This window comes from Lissotriton helveticus, chromosome 4_1 (assembly GCF_964261635.1).
Source record: "Lissotriton helveticus chromosome 4_1, aLisHel1.1, whole genome shotgun sequence".
In the NCBI taxonomy this organism is placed as follows: domain Eukaryota; kingdom Metazoa; phylum Chordata; class Amphibia; order Caudata; family Salamandridae; genus Lissotriton; species Lissotriton helveticus.
In genome coordinates, this window is record NC_136063.1 from 578042156 (window position 1) to 578059154 (window position 16999).

General features: G+C 46.7%; 1 protein-coding gene across 2 annotated transcripts in view; it reads left to right on the forward strand.

Moving 5' to 3' along the window:
• The window catches only part of CPA6 (carboxypeptidase A6), a 919575-nt gene that overhangs the window by 848944 nt on the left and 53632 nt on the right, over nucleotides 1-16999 (forward strand). The gene's annotated exons all lie outside the window — the stretch shown is intronic.

The window sequence follows — 16999 nt, forward strand, 5'->3', positions numbered from 1 at the left end:
TGCAGAATGCCTGATATCAGTCTTGTTACCACAGAGGCAGCTTTGAGGGAGCATACTCTTGGCAAGAGAGGGAAAATGAACAAATTAACTACCAGATGAAAGTACCCCCAGTAGTAAAAAACAAGACAGGCAAACACTGTAAATTAAAACGTGTTAAATATCACTATACTTCCTGTATGGGAAAAGTCATTAAAAAGGAAACAACAATGTCTTATCAAAGTCAGACAATCCACAAATAGCAGGGGCCTAAAAAAAAACGGGAAACCTAAACTGGTCCTAACACATGTTCTGCATTGTGGAGGATGTCTCAGATTTCTTGGGTCACTCCTTGTTACAAGAACAAGGACTATAGCTATATCTAGACGAAGAGAGTTTGCATTGAAACTACTGGCACACATGTTACGTCCCCCATCTTACCTAGAATCCTTGGGGTGGAGGAACGGCGAATAATGCAGCATGGGTCTCACCATCGTGTGGCAGCATGATGGCACAGAATATCCTGCAAGACATAATCTGTGCCATGGCAGGAGGCAGCAAAGTCAGAAAGACAGCTGCACTTGAGTTGGGCCATCTGGGACACAAAGGCCTCCTTTCAGCAATGTTGTTCAGCTGCCAGCAATCCGCAGAAATATGCAAAACAAGCATTTACAATGCAATGGTCTCGGCATTATTAAAGGTAGAGCTATTGGCATTGCTCATGACATTTTTTTTTAAATCATAAATAAATGGCATTGGCATTTACCATGCCAATAGCTTAATCGTTAAATAAATGGCATTGTAATTTACAATGCCAATAGCTTAATCGCTCGCAAATGCATGACCTATTGCATTTACACCCACACAGAGCCACACACACAAAGCCACCCACACAGAGTCATTCCCATAGAGCCACCTACACAGAGCCACCCTCACACAGACAGAGCCACCCACACATAGAGCCACCTAAAAAAAAGCTATCCACACAGAGCCCCACACACACACAGAGCCACACACACAGCCACACACACACACACAGCCACACACACACACACAGCCACACACACACACACACACACACACACAGAGCCACACCCACACAGAGCCACACACACACAGAGCCACACACACACAGAGCCACACACAGACAGAGCCACACACACACAGAGCCACGCACAGACAGAGCCACTTATGATCCAAGCTTCTGCTAACTAAAGGCATAATGCCATCACTGATAGATATATGTAATGACCATATGGCTAGGCCCTCCTCATTAAGCCTCGAGTCTCACCCCTCAAGTATGAAATCAAGGCAGTGTTCCTGAGTTAAAGTATAGCTCACCTCCCCCTTGGAAATACATACGCATGGTAGCCGCTCAGGCAACAGACATTATACCCGACACAATTCATCAAAGACTAGAAAATCCAGGCATCAAGCAAAACAAAGCAACATATTGCCTAAGTAGGCTTACCGGTATAAGACTGTCAGCAGGTCTGCAAGAGCCAAGACGTCACGACAGGAAGGATGGGGGACGAATAGCTTCACCGGGCCACTTTAAATACTCCCGGCTGATGAAATGAAAATGCGAGTAGTTGTGTGCCGACACAAAATGTCTCCGTTCGACATTCTAACTAGGCTGCACTCCATGGCGGCCATCTTGTAAAAGCAATGTCATCCTATAGCGAACAATTGATGAAAAACGGAGTTTCATACAATAGTAAAATCCAGAATACCCAGGGCATACCTAGTTCAATAGAGACACCCGAAGGAATTGACGGGCATAAAATAATTTAGGATGTGTTCGTATATAGCCCCTACATGATTAACTACCCAATCATAAATAAAATAAGTATAAATATAATACGAAGAAAATGCTTTATAACACAAGAGATAAGTCCCCAGAACAATTTACAAGGCGGTAGGACATATTTGACAGCCCCTCAAAATTCAGATTAAAAACGTGGCGGCCATCTTGTAAAGGGGTATCTAGACCAAGACTTAAAATTCAGATGAAAATCGTGGCAGCCAGCTTGTAAAGGGGTATGTAGACCGAGCAATATATTAATGTGACAAAGGAACTTCAATACGCTACTGGGGCGATAAGGGTCGACGGGAGTACAAAACAGAAGCGGAGCGGCCATCTTAAAATCGGGTACCTAGGACAAGCTTCGAGATGTTGTGCAAAGGTCATATTCTTGAGAAGACTGATTTAAATACAATCCTACGACAAATGAGACCAGAAAAAATGCAAGACAAATTTCTATGTCCAGAGACAACAACATGACTCAAAATTGTTGCACAGAGATTGCTCTCAGTGCGGGTGATGGCACGGCTCTGATGGAGAGGACGAGAAACAGGCAGCCGAGAATTAGCGCCGGCAAATGAAAGCCCGGCCCGCAGAGGGCACGCCCCATGAAAGAGATAAAGGAAAGGAAAATAAAGAGAATGATAGGGAAACGGGCGGGAGCCAATCCCAGCGCAGCAGGTCAATGACGCTGCCGCAATCCTAGGGGCAGGAACAAAAAGTTCAAAGTATGGTATAAAAAGAGTCTAGAAGATATGGTGAGAATTGAGACGAATGAGGGTGGCCTCGATAAAGTGCTTGTTTTACTACTTTTCGCCACAAATTACCCCTCTCCACCCACACAAGTACTAACCATGCAAGGATCTCAAAAAAGACGTACTCAGCAAATGTGTGCCACTATTTTTTTTTTTTTATGACGCTCGGAGCGACCTATTTTTTATTCTAGACCGATCTGGATCCCCATATAACGTGGGGAAAGGGGTCAGATTTAACAACACCTTGAAATGAGGCCAGGCAGGCTGCTTTCAAATGACAGAGTGTGGCCTGTTAATACTATTGAAATAGCACCTTTGAGCACCGTTTCTGTTTGGTGGCTGGAGAACCTAGAATGTAAAGTCCTGCCAGACATAAACGTACAACCAAAGGTAAGTAGGTACACCATCGCCTCTTGCTGCTCCTCCAATAACATCAGGCAAACGTAAACATCTAGCGTGGTAATATATTGGTACTACCTTGCGTGATTCCCTCCAACGCCCCCACTATGAAACTCTGCCAGGGTCCAAAGTAGGGGGTGGGACCGAGCTTGGCCTTTGCCTAGAAGACAAACATGCTTATTTCCTACGCAATGCACGCCCATGCATAGGGGTGTCTTATGAGGACCTGGGGAGCACAGGCCAAGATACACAGAACCTGCTCTCAAATTCAGAGAAGTAAACCATAGCCCGGGGCTTAGGCCATGAATGAAGGATCTCCTAGCACCTTGCAAGTAGCTCCTCCCAACCGAACCACAGCCCACAAAGAAAGCAGGCACACTTACCCCGCGAGGGGCGCCCGTCACGGCGGTGCCCGGGTCTGGGAAGGGGCGGTGGAGGCCTCTGTGCTCTGGCTCACCGATCACGCGTAGCAACGGAGAACGAGGAGGAGGGGGCGGCGAGGATGGAAATAAAAGACGGACGTTTCCGGCAGTCTTTCGTCTATTTCTAAACACGCTATTGCCTTCACCTCTCCTGGCTCGCCCGCCATCTTGGAAAGGAAAATGTTTCCGTCCTTCAGCAAAACCGCCTGACCCCAAGCCTTCACTCAAACACATTGTTCTCTAGCTGAACAGAACAACAAAAGGTATATTACACCAAAAACAACGCTATTAAAAATCTTCTTCTGGAGGGGAGGAGCCTAGCAGCAGCCGCGATGGCCGCCTGATTCCTCGGCTCCGCCGACCTTCTCGCTTTCCTCCCGTCTCCTGCCCTATCCTGCTCGTGATCCTGCATCTGACCGGCGCTACCGGAGTCGGGAGACGAACCCGGTTCTAGGGATTTGCTTACCTTCGCGTTCTGGGCTGTAACAGTGACGGAGCGCCCTCGCCCTTCCCTGAAGCCTCGCGGCTGAGCCCGGTTCTTTGTTCTGCTTGTGTGGCTGATCCTGTGAACAACTACAGCGGCCATCTCGAGCTGGGCGGCGCTGATTGTTGCGAACGACTGCTGCCTTTGATTCCTCTCGGCAGCTTATCCTGTTTTGTTGCCCCTCACGCTGCTTCCAGGCTGAAACCGCTACATTCTATCTTCGCCCCGGCCTTGGACGGCTACATTTGTTTCCCCCAGCGCGGTGACCGCCATTTTAGATAGCTCACACTCGCTATAGGGGAGAAATTGCCCAGGGCACTGCTGGAGCCCGTTTGAAGTTGCTTTGCCCTGACATCGTGCGTGATATAGAAATGGATTGGATTACTCCTGTACCCCCAGTTTGGCTGTGTTGTGGTGATAGCCGGCGGGGAACCTGGCTACCAGTGCAAGGTGATGGCGTCCGACATCGGGACTCGATATGCGACTGTGAGCGGTGTGTGCAGTGGCAACTCGAGGATCGCCTGGTCCCTTGGGACGACGACGTTCATTCTCGAGCGCCGATTTCTGCTGGTATGCCCGACGCACCGGGAATTCTTGCACCTTTATTCCCTGAGACGCCCCTGCGGATTGTTGACGTTTTGGAAGCCCTGGGTGAGCTACGTGTTGCCCTCCGCACTGCTGTTCAGGACCTGGGGGACCGCCTGGACGCTATTTCATCCAGTCTGATGCCGACCAACCAAGCTGGCCTGCGAGTGCAGGGCACTGCGCCACATCCTATGCCCTACTACGGCGGATTGTCTACCCCGATGACTACGGTTGCGCTGCCGGCGCACGATCCTGCTCCCACCGTGTCGCTACATGTACTAGCCTGGAAGTCATCTGCTGCTCATGGCCTTATGCGGCGGAGTGGGCACTCTCTACAAGAGCCATGTCTGGCAGCCTTATTGGTGACTACTGTTGGAACTCGTCATCTTCCCCTGGAACTGATTCTACTGCTTGGGCTGACTTTTCTTTGTTATCTACTGCTGTGTGGTCTCTCTCCTATTGTGCTCGTGCCGTGCTGGGCTTTGTGTTGGACAGTTTATGGCGGCCAGCTTCCTACCCTGTTGAGGTCGTCTCGTCTGCTTGCCCCACCAGTGATGAATATCGCGAAGATGGACTCTATTGGCACATTGGACCGTAAGGGGCTGGGTTGAGGCTGTTTCTTTTCTTCTTTGCCTGTTGAAGTTCTTAGCGTTGGGACTATAATCCACATGCCGGGTAGTGGGGTATTGGTTCTGTATTGGTCTTGGGGTTCGGGGTTGGGCGATTGTGGTTGCGCACGTTGATTGCTTTACTTTCCCTGCCTACGATTTATTTGTAATTTCCGGTCCTTCTTCTTCCTGATGTATCGGCGGGGGGTTGTGTTCCGGCCCAAAGTTCTGGGTGTAACAGATTCTGTTTCCCTTTCTGTTTCATGTCTTCCTAATTTGCTGCTGCAAGTGGCGTAGATGGTGTATTTGGCCGGGATGTCCGGGAGATCCTGATATTGGGTGGGCTCCTCCTCACCTTTCCTTTTTCGGGGAGTAGTGGATTAGTTTATTCTTTTCTCGCTCCCTTCTCTCTGCTGTTAGGGCTGTTTCTTCTTTTTCTTCCATTTTTCCTTTTTTCTCTCTTCTTTCTTGTCTATATTTCGGGTTCCTTAGTGGGCGACAGACACTCTGCTGGGGGGGGGGTAGGCCGTAGCCTCCGCATTGCTGTAGGGTGGGGGGTGGGTTTTAGTTTTTGCCATTTAGTTTCTATGGGCCTTATTTTCTATTTCTCTGCGCTTTCTTTACCTGTTTCTTTTCTGGGTCCGCGATAGGGGTTAGTGGGGGGGGCGGCGCTGTTGGGGGTACGTGAATCCTGGTTGCTGCTCTTGTGATTTTCTTTGTACCGCCATTTTGTTTGATGTATTCTCCTCTATTGTTGTTTTTAGTATCGATGCCGCCTGCTCATGTGGTGAACGATTGTACGGGCTCATTATTTCTTTGTTCTTATTCTTTATTGCATTTCTTTCGTTCAGAAAACTTTGAAAAAGTAACCTTCATTGCTCCTTCTCCCCGGCGCTGAGCGTCTTTTCGCTGCAAGGTCTGTTGACTGCTGCTAATCTATCTGATGCCGCTGGGGGTCTGATTTGCTTGCATTTGTGCGTTAGTGTATCGTGCCCGACCTGACGGTTGTGGGCCCGTATTTGTTCTTTCTATGCACAATAAAGGTTTAAAAAAAAAAAAAAAAAATCTTCTTCTGATTCGGTTCTAATTACATTTCTAAAATGTTTGGGGGAATATCGACCTACGATGTGAGTTAGCAGCAATTTCGATAAAATATGAGAAACATGAAGCCACTGCAAAAAGGCGGCTCTCAATGTGGCACAGGTACACCCCGTACTGTGGGGCAAAGGGAAGGCTGGCGGACACTCAGGCGGCGTAGACAAACTGTGGGGCAAAGGGAAGGCTGGCGGACACTCAGGCGGCGTACGAGCCGTATCTTCTTAGGGGACGCTTGATTCCATGAGGCGCTCAGGCCCAGTGCGCTGGGGTACGCTTCAGGCGTACGTTCGTGGTGTACCGGCACAGTGCGATGGTGTACGCTTCATGCGTATGTGGCGTACGGCAGGCACAGTGCGGTTTGATATGCTTCAAGTGTATGTGGCGTACCTTCGTGTCCTGAAGCAGCTGATGGCACGTTCGTTGCAAGTATGAGTCGTACTTGGAATCCTCGCATGCGATGCGGCTTCGGGGGCTGGAGAGTGTGGGCCGTACTTTGGAGGGTACGAGCTGGCTGTCCCGGGGCAGCTTGAAGGCAGTGACAAACTGTGCGGCAAAGGGAAGGCTGGCGGACACTCAGGTGGCGTACGAGCCGTATCTTCTTAGGGGACGCTTGATTCCACGAGGCACTCAGGCCCAGTGCACTGGGGTACGCTTCAGGCGTACTTTCGTGGCGTACCGGCACAGTGCGATGGTGTACGCTTCAAGCGTATGCGGCGTACGGCCGGCACAGTGCGGTTTGATACGCTTCAAGCGTATGTTGCGTACCTTCCTGTCCTGAAGCAGCGGACGGCACGTTCGTTGCAAGTATGAGTCATACTTGGAATCCTGAAACAACAATAGAGGAGTAACCCCTCATGGGTAGAGAGAAATAGCTCTCTAACAATGAGCACAAACGCTCTGGTCAGCACATTTTGCCCCAACCTGTTGCTGGATAATGCATATCCTTATAGAAGACCCCTCACTCACCAACCTGGTTGGTGACATGCTTCATCATCGGGGTCCCACCCCATAGGCCGAGTGCCTACAGGGTGTGCTGCGACACCTGATTACAGTGGAGCTGGTTTCGTTTTTTATGTGTTCAAGACTATCAAAATTGTGTTTAAAAAGGGCCAACACTACTCACTTCAAGTATTTTATTCTTGAGTGCTTGAACCCTTAGTAAAATTAAAGTGTGGCACCTTTGCCTAATTAGGAAGGCTTTGGTGTCAAAAGTCGTATTAAAATATATAAAAATAGCGAAAGTGTGCTATGTGAATGTGAATATACAAAACTATTGTTTAAAAAGGTCTACATGTTTCAACCCATACATGGATTCAAGGGTTTTCGTCAGGACCGTGGTGATTTGAACTGGGTGGTCCGCCCACGCTAAGGAGCGTCCTGCCCTAGTTCAATTTAGAGACCATAAATAGTGATCTCGTGAAAAAAGGTGCGTTTTTCTCTTTTGAAAAAAACCTGTGAAAAGACAGGGAAACAAAGAACAGGAAGGGGTCACACACTGGGGTAGACAAATTGGATTATACCACATATAACACATATGTTCATGGTCAGTAGCACAATCGTAACATCCACGTGTGGAATCATGCCAGCATGTCAATATCGTGAGTAGAACATATCTATTGCGTGGGTGGCAACAGAACTACAGTGATAAGTTGCCGGGTAGTGCCTTTCAATCGAAGGGCAGGCGCCAAAATGAGGGGTGTCGATATGGTTTTGGCGTCTGGAATATGTGAAAATCAGGGGTCGGTAAACGGGAGAGTGACCTATTAGCGTGCTGCGATGTGAACGGCTGCCAGACATTTGTGAGCAGTCGTGCAAAAAACCGTCTCAATTGCATGGAGGCGGCTAGTTTTTTTAGTGCTTACGCTTAGAAGCGGAACTATCGCTTCATGGGCACCAGCGTTACCAAGTTGACAGGATTCCGTCTCCTGTAGGTAGAAAAACATGTATCTAGTGTCAGCTCTGTGGTCATTGAGCGCTGACAATCGAGTATTGCCTCAAGAGAAAATGCGGTCAATCATTACCGCATTGCGATCCATCAAGTGTACTTACTTGTCGCTTCTGTTCATCAGACCGAAAAACCTACTTGGTTCTTGCTCGGCGTGCCCCGTGGAGTGTCTCCGGTACCTGAATGCTGCCGGTAATGTGAGCACTTCCTAGTTGGGCGTGGCCGGGTCACGTGTGTTGAGCACGTGATCTAGTGATAGCCACTCACGATGTTTTGGTAAACACTGTGAAAGGACTTGCCCAAATGAGTCATTGTGTACATCGCTATGGTAACAATGTGTTTAGATCTCGGGCGAGCAGCGCTCGTTTTGCTGTCATTGTGTACATCGCTATGGTAACGATGTGTTGAGATCTCGGGCGAGCAGCGCTCGTTTTGCTGAGGCATAATTCTAGGGTTTCTTTAGCGTTTGTGGGGTCACAAACACGGATTCATATTGGGACATATTTACAAGGTATTATTTTACAGAGAATACTGAGAATACTAACAGACCCACCTAACTGTAGACCCACCTCTGTTCCTTTTCAAATAAGGAAGATAAAACTACGCATCGGAGAGCACAGGAGCACCATCAGGTGCAGGAAGACAAATACAAAGCTCACTGAACATTTTTTGTCCATAGGTCACACTGCCGATGACATTAAATGGACAATAATTGAACAAGTGCAACCTGGTACAAACTTGAACAAACGTTTATTTGAAAAGGAACAGAGGTGGGTCTACAGACTTTCCACGCATAAAACCGGTTTAAACGACAATATACCGTGGAATAATGTGTTGACATAAGAGGGTTCATCAGAATCCAGACTCCACCATACGGAATCACTATGTGCCCGTTTCTGTTTTATTTCATCTAATTCATTTATTTAAAAAAAGCGGTAATCCTGCCCGCTTTTCTCTGTCCTGATAGTATTCTCAGTATTCTCTGTAAAATAATACCTTGTAAATATGTCCCAATATGAATCCGTGTTTGTGACCCCACAAACGCTAAAGTGACCCTAGAATTATGCCTCAGCAAAACGAGCGCTGTTAGTATTCTCAGTATTCTCTGTAAAATAATACCTTGTAAATATGTCCCAATATGAATCCGTGTTTGTGACCCCACAAACGCTAAAGAAACCCTAGAATTATGCCTCAGCAAAACGAGCGCTGCTCGCCCGAGATCTCAACACATCGTTACCATAGCGATGTACACAATGACAGCAAAACGAGCGCTGCTCGCCCGAGATCTAAACACATCGTTACCATAGCGATGTACACAATGACTCATTTGGGCAAGTCCTTTCACAGTGTTTACCAAAACATCGTGAGTGGCTATCACTAGATCACGTGCTCAACACACGTGACCCGGCCACGCCCAACTAGGAAGTGCTCACATTACCGGCAGCATTCAGGTACCGGAGACACTCCACGGGGCACGCCGAGCAAGAACCAAGTAGGTTTTTCGGTCTGATGAACAGAAGCGACAAGTAAGTACACTTGATGGATCGCAATGCGGTAATGATTGACCGCATTTTCTCTTGAGGCAATACTCGATTGTCAGCGCTCAATGACCACAGAGCTGACACTAGATACATGTTTTTCTACCTACAGGAGACGGAATCCTGTCAACTTGGTAACGCTGGTGCCCATGAAGCGATAGTTCCGCTTCTAAGCGTAAGCACTAAAAAAGCTAGCCGCCTCCATGCAATTGAGACGGTTTTTTGCACGACTGCTCACAAATGTCTGGCAGCCGTTCACATCGCAGCACGCTAATAGGTCACTCTCCCGTTTACCGACCCCTGATTTTCACATATTCCAGACGCCAAAACCATATCGACACCCCTCATTTTGGCGCCTGCCCTTCGATTGAAAGGCACTACCCGGCAACTTATCACTGTAGTTCTGTTGCCACCCACGCAATAGATATGTTCTACTCACGATATTGACATGCTGGCATGATTCCACACGTGGATGTTACGATTGTGCTACTGACCATGAACATATGTGTTATATGTGGTATAATCCAATTTGTCTACCCCAGTGTGTGACCCCTTCCTGTTCTTTGTTTCCCTGTCTTTTCACAGGTTTTTTTCAAAAGAGAAAAACGCACCTTTTTTCACGAGATCACTATTTATGGTCTCTAAATTGAACTAGGGCAGGACGCTCCTTAGCGTGGGCGGACCACCCAGTTCAAATCACCACGGTCCTGACGAAAACCCTTGAATCCATGTATGGGTTGAAACATGTAGACCTTTTTAAACAATAGTTTTGTATATTCACATTCACATAGCACACTTTCGCTATTTTTATATATTTTAATACGACTTTTGACACCAAAGCCTTCCTAATTAGGCAAAGGTGCCACACTTTAATTTTACTAAGGGTTCAAGCACTCAAGAATAAAATACTTGAAGTGAGTAGTGTTGGCCCTTTTTAAACACAATTTTGATAGTCTTGAACACATAAAAAACGAAACCAGCTCCACTGTAATCAGGTGTCGCAGCACACCCTGTAGGCACTCGGCCTATGGGGTGGGACCCCGATGATGAAGCATGTCACCAACCAGGTTGGTGAGTGAGGGGTCTTCTATAAGGATATGCATTATCCAGCAACAGGTTGGGGCAAAATGTGCTGACCAGAGCGTTTGTGCTCATTGTTAGAGAGCTATTTCTCTCTACCCATGAGGGGTATCTCCTCTATTGTTGTTTCATATTAATTGGGGGACCAGGAGTTCCCACCTCACATAGTGCTTGTCATTATTATTATCCCTCTCTCTCTCCATTGTTGCGAAAATACTTGGAATCCTCACATGCGGTGCGGCTTCGGGGGCTGGAGAGAGCGGGCCGTACTTTGCAGGGTATGAGCTGGCTGTCCCGGGCGGCTTGAAGGCAGTGACAATGCGGCTCGATAAGAGAAAGGATAGCACAGTGCGAGGCGGCCCAATCAGATGTAAGCCCCGTCCTTTTCAGACTGAGGGGTGTGTTTTTTAGGTTTGAGTGACTGAAGACGTCACAGATAGAAAGAACCTAAAAAACACGCACCCGAATCCGAAAAAGACAGCGCTTAAAGGGAGTGACGCCCCTCTCATCCAATGGCTGGCCAGCATTTAGGAGGCCAGCCAATGGAGAAGAGGGGCGGGTTCAAGCCCCCTAACTAAAAAACATTAACCCCTTCGCTGCTAGGCCTTTTCCCCTCCTGAGGCTTTTTTTGGCGTTTTGGAGTAGTGCGCGCTTAGGCCCTTGTAACTTTTTGACCACATAAGGTATCCACGCCAAATTTGCGTCCTTTTCTTCCAACATCATGTGGATTCTAAAGGCGCCCAGGGTTTGTGGATTCCCTTGGAGGGGTCCCAGAAATTAACCAAAATATAGTGATTTTTTTGTTTTTTTCAGAAAAATGGGAAAAACGGGCTGCAAATGAAAGCCTCTGGGTTTTTCCCTGAAAATGGTATCAAAAAAGGGTTTGTGGGGCCGAAATCTCCATTTTCTCAGCTTTTAGGGAATGACAGTCTTTTGTCAGAGAACCGAAATTTTTCACTCAGTTTTGGCATTTTTCTGGGACATAGCCTATTTTTGCTATTTTTCGAGCTTTCCACCTCCTTCCAGTTAATGGTAGAAATTAGTTTAAAAGAAATAATGGATCCTGGAAAGCTTTACATTTTCAAAAAGTAGACAAAATTCTGAATTTAGAAAGGGGTCATTTGTCTAAATCCATGAAGGTTTCATTATAGAAACTAACAGTTAGATATTGGAATATTTGGAAATTTGTTGAAAAAAACAGCCTTTTGTCTCAACGTTTTCACCTATAACTTTTTCTAATTTTGACAGCTCTTGGAAAGCAATATACCGTTACATCTGTTAGACCTTCCTGGTTGTGGGGATATATAGGACTTGTAGTTTCACCAAGAACCCGACGAACCCAGATCCAAAAACTGAGCAGCAACTTGCAATGGTATTTTTTCATTTACTGGGTATAGTGCACTTTGTCTTGGAAAATGTATACATGGAATAATCTGTATGAAAGACACATATGTATTTATGAATTGGGTACAAATTATAGAGTTCAGAAACAGTATGTAATTGCACATTTTCAAAGTTGGGAATACTCATACTAGCATGAGAATTATTGGTCATTTTTCATAAAGATTTTTTTTTTACACAATGTCTTTCATTCAAAGGGAGAAATGCATGAAAGCTCAATTGGTAATAACAGTTGATTTACACATCTGAATTACCCCAAGTGTCCCGATAAAAACGGTACCTCACTTGTGTGGGTCGGCCTTGTGCCTGCGACAGGAAACGGTGCAAAATGCAACGTGGTCACACCTAAATTTTGCAGTTACAAATTGACCCTTTTTTGGCAAAGTGCCTACCTGTAGTTTTTGCACCCTAGCTCTGCCGGCACCTAGGGAAACCTAGCAAACCTATACATTTTTGAAAAGTAGACACCCAGGGGAATTCAGGATGGGATGACTCAACTGCCTACCACCAGGTTTTGTTACCCAGAATCCCTTGCAAAGCTAAGATTTTGACAAGAAAAACACATTTTCCTCACATTTCTGTGGTGGAAAGTTCTGGAATCTGCGTGGATCAACACATTTCCACCCACCCAGCGTGCCCCCAGGTCTCCCGAAAAAAATGGTACCTCACTTGTGTGGGTCGGCCTTGTGCCTACGACAGGAAACGGCACAAAATGCAACGTGGTCGCACCTCAATTTCCCAGTAAAATCTTAAGCTCTTTGGACAAAGAGACTACCTTTTGTTTTTGAGCCGTAGCTCAGCCAGCACCTAAGCAAACCTAGCAAACCTATACATTTTTTAAAACTAGACACCCAGGGGAATTCAGGATGGGGTGACTCGTCTGCCTACCCCCAGGTTTTGTTACCCAGAATCCCTTGCAAACCTAACAATTTGACAAAAAAAACACATTTTCCTCACATTTCTGTGGTGGAAAGTTCTGGAATCTGCGTGGATCAACAACTTTCCACCCACCCAGCGTGCCCCCAGGTCTCCCGATAAAAATGGTACCTTACTTGCGTGGGTAGGCATAGTGGCTGCGACATGAAACAGCGCAAAACGCAGCATGGTCGCACCTCAATTTCCCAGTGAAATTTAGCACTTTTCGGACAAAAAGACTACCTTATGTTTTTGCGCCGTAGCTCTGCCAGCACCTAGGGAAACCTAGCAAACCTATACATTTTTGAAAACTAGACACCCAGGGCAATTCAGGATGGGGTGACTCGTCTGCCTACCCCCAGGTTTTGTTACCCAGAATCCCTTGCACACATAAAAATTTGACAAACAAAACACATTTTCCTCACATTTCTGTGGTGGAAAGTTCTGGAATCTGTGTGGATCAACAAATTTCCACCCACCCAGCGTGCCCCCAGGTCTCCCAAAAAAAATGGTACCTCACTTGCGTGGGTAGGCATAGTGGCTGCGACATGAAACAGCGCAAAACGCAGCATAGTCGCACCTCAATTTCCCAGTGAAATTTAGCACGTTTTGGACAAAAAGACTACCTTTTGTTTTTGCACCGTAGTTCTGCCAGCACCTACGGAAACCTAGCAAACCTATACATTTTTGAAAACTAGACACCCAGGGGAATTTAGGATGGGTTGACTCGTCTGCCTACCTCCAGGTTTTGTTACCCAGAATCCTTTGCAAACATAAAAATTTGACCAAAAAAACAAATTTTCCTCACATTTCTGTGGTGGAAAGTTCTGGAATCTGCGTGGATCAACAAATTTCCACCCACCCAGCGTGCCCCCAGGTCTCCCGAAAAAAATGGTACCTCACTTGCGTGGATAGGCATAGTGGCTGCAACATGAAACAGCGCAAAACGCAGCATGGTCGCACCTCCATTTCCCAGTGAAACTTAGCACGTTTCGGACAAAAAGACTACCTTTTGTTTTGGCGCCGTAGCTCTGCTAGCACCTAGGGAAAACTAGCAAACCTATACATTTTTGAAAACTAGACACCCAGGGCAATTCAGGATGGGGTGACTCGTCTGCCTACCCCCAGGTTTTGTTACCCAGAATCCCTTGCAGACATAGAAATTTGACAAAAAAAACAAATTTTCCTCACATTTATGTGGTGGAAAGTTCTGGAATCTGCGTGGATCAACAAATTTCCACCCACCCAGCGTGCCCCCAGGTCTCCCGAAAAAAATGGTACCTCACTTGCGTGGGTAGGCATAGTGGCTGCGACATGAAACAGCGCAAAACACAGCATGGTCGCACCTCAATTTCCCCGTGAAATTTAGCACGTTTCGGACAAAAAGACTACCTTATGTTTTTGCGCCGTAGCTCTGCCAGCACCTAGGGAAATCTAGCAAACCTATACATTTTTGAAAACTAGACACCCAGGGCAATTCAGGATGGGGTGACTCGTCTGCCTACCCCCAGGTTTTGTTACCCAGAATCCCTTGCAAACATAAAAATTTGACAAAAAAAACACATTTTCCTCACATTTCTGTGGTGGAAAGTTCTGGAATCTGCGTGGATCCACAAAATTCCACCCACCCAGCGTGCCCCCAGGTCTCCTGAAAAAAATGGTACCTCACTTGCGTGGATAGACATAGTGGCTGCAACAGGAAACGGTTCAAAGCGTACGGTGGAGAATTTACATTACCTTATTGCAAAACTACCTTGATTTGGGGGGGGGCATCTGAGTTTGTGGCCCGGGGCTCGGTGGTATTCTTTGCAAAGTAGCAAACCCAAACAGTTCTGAAAACTAGACACCCGGGGGAGTCCAGGGAGGTATGGCATGCGTGGGTCCCCCAATGTTTTCTTACCAAGAACTCCTTGCAAACCTTAAAATTAGGTAAAAATAGCACTTTTGCAAACTTTTTAGCGTGGGATCGCCGTGCCGGCAAAAAAGTCCTACCACCCTGCGTTCCCCTTGTTCTCCCAAGTAAAAGGATACCTCACTTGTGTGGGTGCCCCAAAGCAGAACACCCCAAAAATGTATTTTGAAAAAAGTAGTTTTTAGTCATATTTAAGTTTTACAAATTATGCCCCCCAGCCTGAGTCACATGCCTTTGGCCCATCCACACAAGTGAGGTATCATTTTACTCGGGAGAACAAGGGAAACGCTGGGTGGTAGGACATTTGTTCCGGCAGCGAGATCCCACCCAAAAAAGTATGGAAAAGTGGGTTTTTTGACCAAAATTTCAGGTTTGCAGGGGTTTCTGGGTAGGAAAACATTAGGGGACCCACGCATGCCATACCTCCCTGGACTCCCCCGGGTGTCTAGTTTTCAGAACTGTTTGGGTTTGGTAGTTTCCAAAGATGCCTGCCAAGCCCCGGGCCAAAAGCTCAGGTGACCCCCTCAAAAAATAAGATTATTTGGCTAAAGGTAATGTTTTGGTCTCCACAGTATGAATTGGGCCTTTTCCTAAAGCAGCCACTATGCCTACCCACGCAAGTGAGGTACCATTTTTATCGGGAGACCTTGGGGAACGCTGGGTGGGAGGTAATTTGTGTGAGCCCAGTGATGCCACGCTTTCCCACACTAAAACGTGTGAAAAAACTGATTTTTTCCAAGCAAAAAATTAGTTTGTAAGGGATTCTGGGTAAAGGAACGTTGGAGGATCCATGCAAGCCATACCTCCTTGAAAGCCCCCGGGTGTCTACTTTTCAGAAATGTGTGGGTTTGGTAGGTTTCCCTAGATGGCTGTCACGCACGGGGCCAAAAACCCAGGTAACCCCTCTTGCAAAAGCTGGTGAACTTAACATTTTCACCATTGTTAAATTCACCAGCTTTTGCAAGAGGGGTTACCTGGGTTTCTGGCCCCGTGCGAGACAGCCATCTAGGGAAACCTACCAAACCCACACATTTTTGAAAAGTAGACACCCGGGGGCTTCCAAGGAGGTATGGCTTGCGTGGATCCTCCAACGTTCCTTTACCCAGAATCCCTTGCAAACCTCATTTTTTGCTTGGAAAAAATCAGTTTTTTCACACGTTTTAGTGTGGGAAAGCGTGGCATCACTGGGCTCACAACAAAGTACCTCCCACCCAGCGTTCCCCAAGGTCTCCCGATAAAAACGGTACCTCACTTGCGTGGGTAGCCATAGTGGCTGCAACAGGAAAAGGTCCAAATCGTACGGTGGAGAATTTAAAATACCCTGAAGCAATATAACTTTGATTTTTGGCGGCGGGGGGACCTGAGTTTTTGGCTCGGGGCTGGGTGGTATTCTTTGGAAAGTAGCAAACCCAAACAGTTCTGATAACTAGACACCCGGGAGAGTTCAGGGATGTATGGCATGCGTGGGTCCCCCAATGTTTTCCTACCAAGAACTCCTTGCAAACCTTTAAATTAGGTAAAAATAGCACTTTTCCAAACTTTTTAGCGTGGGATCGCCGTGCCGGCAAAAATGTCCTACCACCCTGCGTTCCCCTTGTTCTCCCGAGTAAAAGGATACCACACCTTAACAGAGTTACTCAAAAGTCAAACATTCAAGCTCGGCTATCTATTCCTCAAAGACACACACATACAGGTTGGATTTGGCACGAGGGCGAGTGATGGTTCAGTACATAAAATTTTATTAACAAGATATTTCAAAAAAATGAAATGGTCTGTCAATAAATAAATGCATAAAAACCGAACCAGTGACTCGCAACTTGTGAGCTGTAAAGCCACGACAAGGCACCAACCGTTTTACAGGCCATTCACGCACCTTTCATACCTGATACAAACCAGACCATTGACAGCATCCGAATGGAAAAGCAACACATTACAACAATCACAATAAGGGACAAGGTACACCCTAATGCAGAAAGAGAAAAAAAAAACTATTACTGCACACCCATCTAATCCGCAAGCACACACACATACTGGTTGGATTTGGCACGAGGGTGAGTGATGATTCAGTACATACAAT